We start from the raw sequence: 10,169 nt of genomic DNA, 5'->3' as shown, positions 1-10,169 counted from the left end.
TATGCATATATCAATGGTGTATATCATAATAAAATGACATGAAATGCACCAAGAAAAAAAAACTTTATTTTGCCCAATAGACATAATGCCCAAATATAATTATGACACATAGTGCGCTGCGGAAGACCGAACAATGCAACCATCACATTCTGCTTAAACTGGCCTTAGCCCATTAGAAATGATCACATCATTACGAAATGCCATTAGGATGGCATCACCATAAACTTCAAAATCAAATAAAGTTTCCGTATAAAATATTTCAAATATTAGGGAATGAAACATTATAGATAGTGATTAGGATAAATATCATTTCACCACGTTAATATTTAGACTTTAAAGGATACAAAATATTGCCACTAAAAATGCCATAAATGGCATTTACATTATGCCACATTAAAATTTTCCAAATAAATTTCTTATCTGTCCATTTTATTTAGAAAATTCAAAAAAAAATATGTTTAGCATAATTTAGGCAATCAAGACACATTAACAGTGCATAGAAGTTATCAATAATATTAATAACATGATTCAAAAACACCAAAAATACCAATGTCTAAAAGACATAATTTGGCTGATAGGAACCCACGGCAGCCCATTAAAAAAACAATATCATTATTGATACTACCTCTTAGACATTTTTGGGCATATTGTTTCTTAATAAAACAGTGCATAAACCATCATCAGAAAACTTGAAACAACCCTTTTCTTAGTCTACTTGAAACACATCAAATGCACTGAAAATAAACAAAAACGACTCGATACTTATTTTTGGCCTAAAACCAACGGCAACCCATAAAGGAACGATCCAGCAGCTAAATTCGTCAAAATAAGAAAAGTTTATACTGGGACAACACAACCTGGGTCGTAGCCTACGGCCAGATTAGGCCCGCTAAGCCACCCGCAGCCCGACTGCAGCGGAGCATCAACGTCAGCCGTCGATTCTCATCTAACGGATGTAAGTTGGCCCCCTCGGAACAAATCTGACTCGCAGTGGTAAACCCTAGCGGCCTAGCCCATTCTTCTCTCCTCCCCCGCTTTCTCCGCTCGCGACGGACCAGAAACACCACTGGCGGCGGTGCAAAGCACGACGCGAGATGCCGGTGTCCATGGCGGCTCGGCGGCTCCGCTCGACGGAGTAGCGTGCAACGGAGGGATCCCGCGTGCTGCTCCATCGAGCGTGGCCACCCGTGCAGCTACACGACGTTTATTGCGGGATGCCGGAGGAGAGAGCACTGGTGCCAGGTCGGCCATAAGTGCCCGCCGGCGGTGACGCGAGGCACTCGGCGTCATCCATCAAGCGCCGCTCCAGGCGCCGTAAACCTGCAGCTCGTCCGCCGCTGCGAATGGCGACGGCACGCCTTCAACGATGCTGCTGCAGCATGAGGTACTGACGTTGACGCGCATGGCGTGGTGGCCATGCTCGTAGGCGTCCATGATTTGTGAGCGGCACGGCAACGTCTCTAATCTGGAGCGGGTAAGCACCCCCCCAGCCTTAAACACGTTGAGGATTCATTCTTTGTTTCTAGTGTTCGGGATTTGGGGGAAAACTGCAATCTTTCTTGGGATCTTTTCTTTAAAAAAAATATTGAATCCTTTTCTGAACCGAGGCCACAAGCAGTGCTAATATATTAGGCGAAAATATAATTTCAGCTATTTCATAATTAGCAAACATTAGTCAGGGAAATTAGCACTTAACCCAGATGTCATCATCATTAGTCTGTAAGCGGAAGCGATTTATACATGAACATTACTCAAATTCGTAAGGAATTAGACCATGACTCTAGTAAATAACATAAACCGAGTCTAATTGGAGTTCTTAAACAGAGATCAAACGGGCTCAAGATACCAATGTTATATATAATACTTTAGAGTTAAGATAACTGGGACCTGGATCTCTTGATTAGAACATCCCTGAAGCATAATAGTTGTTACTAACCGTGATTGTCTTGATCCATTAGCAGGATAGCCCTTGGCTCCACCTCATCATCTCCAGCAGTGAGGAGATCGTCGGGGAGGAAGAGCAGCAGCTGGGCGATGTAGCAGATACAAGGGACGCCGCCAGCACGGCCCTGGAGGTGGCTGGCAGTGGTAGTTGGCCTTCACGTACCTCAACACATCTTTAGGATCGGGTGTTAGTGGTTAGACCGTAAAGGAACTCTTCCAAAACGAAAACCATTGTTCCTTATATATGGGTGTGTGTTGGGTATGTGGGACCAAAACCAAGTTGCTTCTGTGTGCCTCGGATCATAGCACAAATCATGGGGAGTCAACCCCCTTTTCTCTCTCTCAGTTTGTTACAGCTGAGATCAATTCCAACAGGCGGTCGCCGACGCAGCGTACCAGGTCCGACGGAAGCGACGACCAGTCCGCCATCGCCATGGCTGACCGTCCGTGCGCCGACGAGTTGAGTGGATGGGCGACGTCTGTGGCGTGGAAGAGCAATGTACGGACCGACCAATGCGCGGATCATCTTGTAGATGGAATGCACGCGAGCGGGAAATTACTACGCCACGGCGACGCTTCGTCCACTTGTGCCTGCTTAATGGAGGCCCAAAAGACGAGAAGACGGCGATAGTTAATGGACTCGGAAGACGTACGGGTAGGACCCCCGTTAGCTGGGAAACGTTAGTCAGAAAAAGATGGCATTTGGCATCATTTTTCCTCACAGATTTAGTTATAGAGACGCACGATGAGTACAAAATGTCATTTTTTGTATGTTAATTGATAATCTTTTTTGCAGAAATGTTAATTGATAAATTTGATGCGCAAGTAAAAACAAAACAAAAAAATTGCCATGTTAAATGCATATTAAGGTTTGGATGGTATGAGGAAAAAATTGCCATGAATGTACGAACATAGTAAAAAATGCCATGAGCCACTACTTTGCTTATGGCAACGTAGTAAAAACTGCCATGAGCCAAAACCTACATTTGCTTTGCTCCATTAACTTTAGTTGCCATGGTCATATTAAAAGGAATTTGTTCGCCTTATTTACAAAACAGAAAGGATTTTTCATGATGCATGAACTTAAGTTGCCATGCTCCATTAGCTCAATCAAATGTTGTCATTCCCTGCAAATTTGCTGTGGGATGAATTCCAAAATTTTGCAAGGTGGGAGATGACGTAGTGAGTACCCCATAGTTCAGGACACTAACACCAGCACCATGAGGTCACGAGATGGCACGGACAAGACCTCCCATGCCACCAGAGCGAGCCCACTCTCGATTACTGCCACCTTCCCCGTCACTCACCACTGCCACCCTCCCCTCGTCACGGCTTCGCCGGCGGCGACTTAGGAGGTGGTGGCATAAGAGTTCTATAATAATGAGACTTTGCCGAGTTTATTTAGTTCGTTGAGTCGTTTTTCGTTGGAACCAGTCAAAGTCATAGCTCTGCCAAGTTGCTTATCACTGCTGAGTCCAATTGTAAATCAAATTCGACAGACAGAAGTTTGCCGAGTTCCCGATAGAATGAACTCGGTGAAGTTCTAGAACTCGGGAAAAAAAACCAGATTCTAGTAGTGACAAGAGTTTTATAATAATAATAAATTAGGTCTATATAGATCCAATTCATTCATTTCCCAAGCAACCATAATGCCAATCACTATAGGCTCCGACCTATCTGGATAGTGTTGGCATGAGCTTGTTTAGGAATGAGAGTTTTAATAATGAAAAATTAAGTATATAATAGATCGAATTCATTCATATTGCAAGCAACCATCAAGTCTTGGTTGATAAGCCCCCAAATTGCTGATGGAAGATACTAAAAGAAAAGCCATCAGGACCAGAAGCACCTTCAACATATACAAGAGCTGAAGACAACCTCTATTTACTCCCTCGGGTCATTTTTAGTTTGTATACATGTCTGAAGTCAAACCTCACAAATTTGACCAACCTTACAAAAAAATATATATCAACATTCACAATACAAAATCAATATCATTACATGTGTCAGGAATTTGATTTTCATGATTTTTAACTTCAGTATTGTAGATGTTGATAATTCTTTGTATAAATATGGTCAAATTTTAATAAGTTTGACTTTAGACAATTATTATATGTAAAGTAAAAAGGACACGAGGGAGTACATCAGAACCGAAGTATTCCATTTGTAAACACTGGCACTACCCTATCACTGGGCTAACCTGGTGTTTCATTCACGGACAAAGCAGAGACTATTGGAGATCTACTTTATGACAGCATTTGAGAGAGACGGGGACCATTGGAAATTGCCTGACTATGCTTTCCGGAAAACTGGATCTCTCCCAATCCGCCTGCATGCTTCTCATTCGCTGTCGAATTAATACGGTTGATCTCCGAGGTCTTCTTAAGATTCGAAGGCTCCGACCAATATGGATTGATCCACAGCTGGAGAGTAGATTTCATTTTGCCTCTGATTTCTTGCAGTCCTGGGGGATCCTCGACGCTGGCTAGCAATCCCCGTGATGCTCTATCTTCCTCACGTGATATTTGATTCTGTCGACCACGATCGTGGCTGTTAGCCATAGTCTTGATCTTCGTTCGTGAGAGAGAGAGAGAGAGAGAGAGAGAGAGAGAGAGAGAGAGAGAGAGAGAGAGAGAGAGAGAGAGAGAGGAGCTGGGCACCGGCGCAAAGAGCAAGCTACAGGTCAGTGCTAACAATTGGTATCATGAGCTAGTTCGTCATGGGATTCGTCATCATCGCCACGGGCACGCTCGTCATAGCCAGCGGCGTGATGGCATTGAGTGCCGGCGGTGCGGCGAGGTCGTCGGGCCGTGTGTCGGCGCGTGTGTGCTCTCAATGGAGGTGCTCGGCAGCGGATCGTTTTGTACGGCGTGGTAGCATGAAGGCGCTGGACGGCGATGACGGAGGCTGTGGAGGCGCGGTGTGACGGCCATGCAGCAACGACCGATGACGAGCCATAGCCATAGTCTTGATCAAGACTACAGGGGAATTGTTAGCCATAGTCTTGATCTTACGTCGGTGAGGGGTTGTTAGCTGCATGCGTTGTGTTTGTTAGTAGCTGGCTACGTGCATGGAAGGAGACGGCCGAGTCCGTGTGGACGTTCCGTAAGGTTAGCTAGTGTGGTGTATGCATGAAGACGTGGGTGCGTGTGTGCATGCTAGTCTCTTTTTTTGCGAGGGTAAAAGAGTTTTATTCCATATTCATAGGGTTACAATCAAATGGCAAAAGCTCCTCTATACACGGAGGGCCCTGCCCAAGCCATACAGCAGTAGTGCTCTCTGTACGACTATACATAGCCAAACGATCTGCTATCCTATTCTGTTCTCGCTTAAGTTTTACTGGAATAAACTCTCTACCACCCAACAGACGACGAATCTCAGCTACTAAATGACCATAAGCCGACCGGGACAGACCCTCACCGGTCAGAGACGAAAGAGCTTGGGCAGAATCGGATTGAACAACGATCGGCAAGTTGCAATGCTGAATTGCTAGTGCCATCCCTTGCATTATTGCATGTAGTTCCGCCTCCAAAGCATCGTTGCAGTTGAAGATACACCGGTAAGCTGCAAATATGACCGACCCATCCACTCTTCTAAGTATCATACCTGCAGCCGCTGATCCATCCACTGGTGAGAAAGATCCATCGACCGACAAGGCCGCTTGGCCATCCTCAGGACGAGGCCAAGGTAACCGCACTGCCGTACCGGGCGACTTGACCGGCTCCTCTCCAAGTAGTGGCATCTTCCCCTTTATGATATCCTCCGTAGAGTATCTTCTGACCAAATGTATCGAGTGCATATAACTTTGCAAATAATCTGCCGTAGCCGCCGGACTTGGAACATTTTTACCATGCGCCATATCAGACCTCGGTGTCCAAGTCCTCCATATTAACATTATAGTGCAGTCCCGCATCTCATCATTGCAGTTCATCAGTACATTCAACAGCCACTCCTTTCCTGTGTCTCGGAGCAGTTGGGGATCAGGAAGGTTCCCAACTGCACGCATTTGCATCCACACTGCCCGAGCATACTCACAAGTAACCAACGCATGGAAGCTGGTCTCCTTATATGAGCCACAAAGAGGTCAAGTATCATGCGTAGATATGTGTCTATATTTCTTGCAAGAGTTTGTTGCGAGTTCTCCTGACACCACTTTCCACGCCATGATCTTCATCTTGAGCGGTACCCGCGCATCCCACACCCGACTCCATATCGACCTGTGTCCGCTTGGGTTAGAGCTAGACGCGCTCATCGAGTGTGACAATTGGTATTCTCTTGCGAGGTGATAAGCGCTCCTAACAGTAAACAAACCACTCTTTTCTGGGAACCATGCCAAAAAATCCTGCCCCCGATTTGGTGACGTTCGGATCTTCACAATTTCACGTATGTCCATATCCCAGAAATATTGCCTCAGCATTTGCATATTCCATGCACCAGATTCATCCAAGAAGTCCGCAACCCAATTGTGTCTACAATTCATCTTTGGGGTGATCGGTTTGAAGTCATACTTCCTTGGGATCCAGGGATCCCGCCAAGTCTTAATTAACGAGCCATCACCCACACGCCATATCAGCCCCTTTTTCAATAGATCAAGTCCATGCATGATGCCTTTCGACACAGCCGACGAATTTGAAGGAAAGACGGTATCAAGCAAGTTACCATTGGGGTAATATTTGGCCCGGAGCAAACGGGCGCACAAACTGTCCGGACTGTCAAGCAATCTCCAGGCTTGCTTCGCGAGTAGCGCCTGATTAAAAGATCTCATATCTCTAAAACCCATTCCTCCCATATCCTTGGGCAAAATCATCTTCTCCCAACTGAGCCATGCCATTTTCCTTTTACCATTCTCCACACCCCACCAGTATTGCCTCATCATACGCGTTAAGTCATCGCAAACAGAGGCCGGTAGCCGAAACATACTCATGACATATGTAGGTATAGCTTGTGCCACCGCCTTGATCAAAATTTCCTTGTTCCCCGCCAAGACAAACTGTTCACTCCAATCAATCAATCTCTTCCTCAATCTCTCCTGAAGAGATTCAAATTGTCCCTTGTGCACTCTTCCCTCTGGCACCGGAAGGCCAAGGTACTTTGGCTCGAACACCTGCTGCGTAACCTCGAGGGTGCTTTTGACTTCATCCGCCACCGCATCCGAGCAGTTGTCAGAAAAAAGGATGGAACACTTCTCTGGGTTAATAAGTTGACCCGTCGCAGAAGTATAAGTGTTCAACAGCCCCTTCACAATGCTCGCTTGCTCGCCAGACGCCTCAAAAAGCAACATAGTATCATCTGCAAATAACAGGTGAGAAATAACCGGTGCACCACGACATATAGCCATCCCCTTTAGCGAGCCTTCCTTCACTGATTTCGAGAACATGGTAGAAAGGGCATCAGCAACAAAAAGAAATAAGAACGGCGACAAAGGATCACCTTGCCTTAATCCTCTCGAGGGTATGAAACTCTCAAGCAATTGTCCATTGAATTTAACCGAATATTTTACTGATTTCACACACTCCATAATCCATGCAGTCCACTGTTGGGCAAAGCCCCATCTCCCTAGTGCCTTCTCCAAGAAGTCCCAATCCACGCGGTCATATGCCTTCGACAAGTCAAGCTTGTAGGCACACGCCGCGGGTCTGTTTTGTTTCAGTGATTGTATGTGATGAAGGCACTCAAAAGCAATAATAGAATTGTCAGTGATAAGCCTCCCTGGAACGAAGGCACTCTGGTTCTCTGAGATGAGCTCCGCAAGCAACGGCCTTAGTCTGTTCACAAGGCATTTTGAAACAATCTTGTATATGAAGTTACACAAGCTTATCGGTCTAAAATCCTTGAGTTCCTTTGGAAAAGGAATTTTCGGAATAAGAACGATAGTCGTATCGTTCACCCCCTCCGGCATATCTCCTGACTTAAAGAACTCCATCACAGCAGCTATGATTTCAGATTTCAGCACGGCCCAGTTTCGTTGAAAGAACCTCACCGGGAGGCCGTCCGTTCCTGGCGCTTTAAGCGGGCCGATTTGAAAGAGGGCATTTGATACCTCCTCCTCCGAGAAGGGAGCACATAGGGTATCGTTCATACCTTGAGTTACTTTAGATGTGATACCCTCCAAAACACTCTCCGGAGTGAGAGTTGGATCTTTCGTATAGACCTCCTTGAAGTATGATGTGGCCATACGTTGCATGTCTGTCGGGGATGAGCACCACGTACCATCCTCTCGCTTCAAGCGCTGTATATAGTTCCGCCGAGCACGCCACACGGCACGGCGATGAAGATATGCTATATTTCGCTCACCTTCTTTTAACCATGTGATCCGAGATCTCTGAAGCCATAGCATCTCCTCCCTATAGAGGAGTTCATCAAGTTGGTGCATTTTCTGTTTTATTAAATTTCTGTCCGCATCGTGAAGTTGTAAGTCTGCTAGTTCTGCCCGTAACTTTTCCAGGTCAGATATGACGTGACCAAAGTTCTCCCGATTCCATGACTGCAGCTTGATCATCATCTCCTTAAGGGCATCGCGAACCACGCCCAGGTTCCCATCTGGCCGGCTTCGGCCCCACCGTTCCGCCACCACCACCGTCAAGCCGGGGTGCCGCTCCCACATAATCTCGTATCGTGACATCGATCTCGTTCTCGATGGAGCCTCAGATAAGCGAACGAGGACCGGGCAGTGGTCCGAGCAAGAGGTCGCCAGGTGAACCACCTGCGTGAGTGGAAACAGATCCCTCCATGCATCGTCCGCACATGCCCTATCCAACCTGACCCGTACGTTCCTCCCACCTTGTTGGCCATTATCATATGTAAACGGAACGCCACTGAATCCAAGATCCAAAAGTTCACAAGCTAGCAGGCAGTCACGGAACACTTGCATTTGATTTTCAGATCGCTGTGACTGAGAAAAGTGCTCATGTTGCCACATAGCTTCGTTGAAATCGCCGCATACTAACCAGGGCTCAGCAGAAAACGCCCTTAGGTTAGATAGCGAGCTCCACATACGGTGCCAATTCTCCACTCTCGGCTCCCCGTACACAAAAGTTGTCCTCCATGATTTGTCATTTGCTGCGTCCACTATCCACACGTCTATATACCATGCACACGAGTCCAGAACTGTAACTTGCAAGCTTTCGTCCCAGTAAAGGGCAAGGCCTCCGCTCAGACCCTGGCTCGACACCCCCATAAAACCCTTCATCTGTAATCTCCACTTGAGTCGCTCCATTTTATTTGAGGCTTGTCTGGTTTCAGATAAGAATATAAGCCCCGGGGAATTGGCTTTAGAGAGGGCCAAAACCTCACGAACTGTCCGGCGGTCCCCCCCCCCAGCAGTTCCAAACTAGGATATTCATTGCATCCGGCGGTCCTCCTCGAAGGAGGCCGCCGATCTATCACCTGACATACCGCTTGAGTCAACACGAGCCCTCTTACTGCTAGCACTGCTGGTAGGCGAGGCTTGTGCACCATCCTCACCATTCCCCTGGGTAAGTGCTAGCACACCTCTCGGCCCTACCAACGCATTGTCATCTGGTTCAACATCCTCCATGGAGAGTCTCTTGCGATCTGCTGGATCTCCTTGCTTGGACATGTGTCCTTCCTTGGCAGGGCTTGTAGCCGTATCTAGCATATCCGGGTCGACCCCTGTCTTTCCCGGCGACTTCTGCTGATGAGATTGAGGCGTCTGTTGCTTCTGACTCCTTCCCCGGCCATAACTGTCGTTGTACGGCGGTTTATTTAGTCCATCAGCATAGAGCCAAGACCCATACTTCTTGTCCTTCTCCTCATGCACCCCTGACCCGCACTCTTTGCAATCATGACCAATGAGCCCACACACACTGCAGAAGCGTGCCATTTTCTCGTAACGCACCAAGTAGACTTGGCGTTCTTTCCCCCTGACAATACTGACAAACTTAGTGAGAGGCCGGCGAACGTCATGCCGAACCCTAACCCTAATGTAGTCACCACGGGTATTCCCGTTCAGTCTCATCTCCAGAATCTCGCCAGATTTTTTCAGCAAATTTTCCACAATGTTCTTCCTGCAGAAGCCCTCTGAAATCTTGTGAATCTGTAGCCAAATAGGCATAAACACCATGGGAACTTCCTCCGCCTTTGTGAAACCATCATATGGAACCATCAACACAAGTAAATTCCTGAATAGCCAAGGCCCTTGATGCAGCATACGTTCCCAGTCTCCCAAGCAAGATGCTTGTACAACAAAGAGCTTCGGCCCAACC

General features: G+C 46.9%; 1 long non-coding RNA gene across 2 annotated transcripts; it reads left to right on the top strand.

Annotated features, from left to right (window-relative positions):
* Nucleotides 1-1,021: 1,021 nt before the first annotated feature.
* LOC119273611 lies at nt 1,022-2,284 on the top strand. 2 transcript variants are annotated; one of them, XR_005134925.1, is made up of 2 exons: nt 1,022-1,474; nt 1,962-2,284. It is a non-coding gene; the product is annotated as an uncharacterized LOC119273611 (long non-coding RNA). The 2 variants fall into 2 exon arrangements; XR_005134924.1 differs by having other exon boundaries at nt 1,959-2,284.
* Nucleotides 2,285-10,169: the final 7,885 nt, after the last annotated feature.

This window comes from Triticum dicoccoides, chromosome 3A (assembly GCF_002162155.2).
Source record: "Triticum dicoccoides isolate Atlit2015 ecotype Zavitan chromosome 3A, WEW_v2.0, whole genome shotgun sequence".
Classification (NCBI taxonomy): Eukaryota; Viridiplantae; Streptophyta; class Magnoliopsida; order Poales; family Poaceae; genus Triticum; species Triticum dicoccoides.
The sequence above is the reverse complement of the archived record's forward strand: the minus strand, read 5'-3'. Positions and strand labels throughout refer to the sequence as shown.